The sequence below is a fragment of the Micropterus dolomieu genome, linkage group LG08 (genome assembly GCF_021292245.1).
Source record: "Micropterus dolomieu isolate WLL.071019.BEF.003 ecotype Adirondacks linkage group LG08, ASM2129224v1, whole genome shotgun sequence".
Taxonomy (NCBI): Eukaryota; Metazoa; Chordata; class Actinopteri; order Centrarchiformes; family Centrarchidae; genus Micropterus; species Micropterus dolomieu.
The window spans coordinates 7,027,396-7,030,997 of NC_060157.1; the positions used below are offsets into that span (position 1 = coordinate 7,027,396).

At 39.7% G+C, this 3,602-nt stretch overlaps 2 protein-coding genes across 13 annotated transcripts in view; one reads left to right on the forward strand and one right to left on the reverse strand.

The window, feature by feature from the left end:
• Positions 1-3,602, forward strand: part of LOC123975176 (basement membrane-specific heparan sulfate proteoglycan core protein-like) — a gene marked incomplete at its 3' end in the record, with an annotated part of 647,231 nt that overhangs the window by 353,633 nt on the left and 289,996 nt on the right.
• The window catches only part of acap3a (ArfGAP with coiled-coil, ankyrin repeat and PH domains 3a), a 70,795-nt gene that overhangs the window by 47,529 nt on the left and 19,664 nt on the right, over positions 1-3,602 (reverse strand). Inside the window, exon 1 of one of the 6 annotated variants that reach the window (XM_046056432.1) lies at positions 2,808-2,824. The exons of 4 other annotated variants lie outside the window; for them this stretch is intronic. The gene's annotated coding sequence lies outside the window, so the exon portion shown is untranslated. One more of the 6 variants, XM_046056431.1, reaches the window with a different exon arrangement.

The following is a 3,602-nucleotide window of genomic DNA, read 5'->3' on the forward strand; positions in this document are numbered from 1 at the left end:
TGTCTAAATAGACAGTGACTGGTCTAACTGCCACCTGACCGAGCTTGTCCTCATAGAAGAGATCTAAAAATCTAGGTCTATTTTAGCAGAAGGGCATATGTGTACCCTCTCTGAAAATAATGAAAGGCCTCGTAAATCACTGACAAGGACAGAAACTCATGCAGGCCAAGAACAGGACAGCTATGTCTGCAGGAAAAGTTATAAAGACACACAGAAGAACTACATTTATATGAGACTCAGGCTTTCTGAAGCGACTGCTAACCACAAATGCATTAAATAGAATAATGCAGCAGTGTTAAAATTAAATCTATTAAACTAATTCTCCACAGTTTTGTTTTTGCATGAGAGGAGAAGCCTCTGAAATGTAAATTAGATTAGACAGAGTGCCTCAAAATAGATATGTGTGTGCATGCTTCATATTATCAGCAGCAATTCTCCAGCATTTTAGACGCTCATGCGTTACACTTGTTCAGCTTCCACTCTAAGTTCAGTTTAGAACAGCAGACCGCCACTGTGATTGTTACAAAGGTTCAGATGTTGTGTTATTGTTGCCTTATGTATCTGATAATATTCTATTGGTGATTTCTTTGTTTTATGGTCTTTATGGGATGATGAAACTTGCTCACTTTTAACCAGGGTAGATCACCATGGAGCCAGTTAACTTCACGGTAACAAATTAAATAGTCAGCAGTCCGACTACTGACCAATCAGATCACTGAAAAACCCATCCCATGGAATCCTGCCTGGGACAAAATGAGTGAACTTGCAATAAAGTGATGCAGTGCAATAGAGACATACTTTATTTATATGTAGATCTTTTAACGGATCTTCTACCAAATGAAGGAATAGTTCCCCATACTAACAACCCAGTGAATATTTTATTCCATCACCGCAGCTGAGAATAACATGAAGACTTTGTGATGATAATTAGAAGTTGTTCCTTTTATTAAGAGAAACAATTCACACACAGCTGATTAGCTCCCAGGAAATTAAAAATTCATACAGATAGACCTCATAAAGCATTCTCTTTGTTTCTCCTCTTTTCTCTCCTCTCTGCTTGGGCAGCAGAAATGGTTTTGCATTACCTTGTTTAAATATTTAAGTTTACAACATATTCATAAATAATAATAAAAAATACTCACTATTAGCCTTACTTTTAATATCTAAATGTTATTCTTTATCTTTTCAAGTTGTGTGATTATACTGTTTATATATCACTTTGCTCTAAATCACTTTTACCTGCTGCAATAAACATATTTCTCTGAGTATCACTGTTAATGTTCTCCAGTTGTGATTCTGTTGATGTTGTATGTAATTAACAGTCTTTTTCACATGAACGTACTCAGAGCTGAGAGAGTTAACTGAGCCAGCTGATAACCAGCTTGCGGATACCGTCATCCAGTATTATCAATGAGTCCAGGTAACCTGAAGAGTTAAACTTAGGGAATAGAGAGTGAAATTGTAGGGCTGCTTGTCGTCTATGTAAGGAGTTTCTCAGAGCTTGAGCTTGAAGGCCAGAAATGTACAGTATCTGAATGTGGACGCCAGATGTGCTTACTGTAACAGCCAGGCCACCATCAGAACATCTCTTATCCACAGATTTGTTGGGACTGGAAAGAACAGGATGGAAAAATATAAAAAGAAATTGAAAGAGGGGCGAGAGAGGTAAAGGAGTCTGACTGCAGACAAAGGGGGAACTTGAGTCTGTCAGACAATACATATTCGTCTCTCCTGACTGCGCAAGGCCTCTCCAAAATCAACACTCCTGATGTTTCTTCTAGCTGAAGGAGATATCTAGTCTGACGGGTTGAGTGCTCCACCGTATATGACAAGTCGGCCTGCTGTGGGCATGGGCGTAAATCTCAGCTAACAGCAGGGGGGGACAATAAAAATTTCTCAAGAGTATTTTTTGAGGGGGACACAAATAATACAGCCAAAATTGAACTAGTATAGGATATGTGTACACAGACAGAAGTCTTACTACTATTTTTCTGGCCAACAACACTAATTAATAGTTGTTCAAGTGAGACTGAAGTTCATAGATTCACCACACAGCCATTTTATCCTAAATAACTAACTCTAGGCTACATAGTAATTTAGGTTTCTTTTGGGATAGAGGATGTCTCAAAACCCAACACAACAGTAGATCTACGGTATCAGCCTAATATCGGTTCACACACAGGATTATTGCTGTAGTAAGAGATGCACAGATTACAGTTTTCCTGGCTGATTCCAGTTACTGATTTTTTAAAAGGTCTAACCTGCCGATTGTAATTTTGGCCGATTCCGATGTTATTTCTTTCTAAGATCTGTAACTGACAGCATACACAAACATTATTGTACCTATTTATTGGAAAAATCTATTTTTATTAGGATCCCCATCAGCACCAGTATAAATGTTAGCTATTCTCACTGGGGTCCATTCAATTGTATAGTCATAATGAAACATTGATTAGGAAATAACATTAGCATTTTCACTGGAAGGAGTTGAAAATAAATTGCACACCATTTTAATTCTACTTAATTCTCCAATTTATTTTTGTGTTTAATCACAAACTACACTAATCTGCTCACCTTGCTTTTCCCCTCAGACACAGAAGCACACACCTACACCTGTCTGTCTGCTCTGACTTTATTTGACAGCAGTTTTATTTAAAAGAACTTCTGTTTCTTACTTTTAATCCGCGATTCCGTTTTCACAGCAGCAGATGAGCCGCGTGTGGAGGAGGCTTGCTGTTAATTACCGACAGAGACCACCGTGATCTGAGTGACATCGACACCAACAGCTGTGTTCACTGTTGCTATACCTGCTCCCTGCTTTACAATATCCACAGCGTTTCTTTCTGTGTGTTTCTCTGCAGACGTAGTGAGCGTTGCGTGTTCTTCACTCTCGTGAATAACTTCCACACACCTAAGACGTGTTTTCGCCTGTGTGTGTGTGTGACATGAGCTTACTGTCTGTGCACACATGTGATACACGTTACGTTCAATGTGACCAGCAGAAAATTGGATATTTGACAGTACTCGGCCCCGGTCACCGGTCAGAGCCGAGTAGACGAAAATAAACGGCCTATTTAAGTCCCCAGCTGATCAATATGCGTATCTCTAGCTGCAGAAGATGAGTTCCAGTCCAATAAGCTGTTAAACAAGCTACCAAATAAGCTCGGTAATGTTTTAATAACAGAGTGGGCTCATGGAAAAATAATCGGTTATCATAACTTTTTGTCATGATTAATTTATTAATGACTCCGCATCATCTGTATTTGAGACAAAACAATTAGTTCATCCAATGCTTCAAGTGCATAAAACAGCCCTGCCAGCCTGCTTAACATTACTGGAGCTCCATAACTACGGATTTCAACTGATTTTCTGCCACCGGACACCTGTCAGACGGTGAGAGGGAAAGCAGGCAGTGGACCAAACCACTGTGAGGCAAGAGAGGGGGGACTCAAAACGATTCTACCTATCTACACACTTTTACTGCGCTGTTTGCATTTGTATTGTTTTATTCTAAGTTTATATTATTATATTATTTGATGTATTTTAGGGGGGGGGGGCTCAGATAGGAGGGGACCTAACCCCCCCCCCCCCCCCCCCCCCCC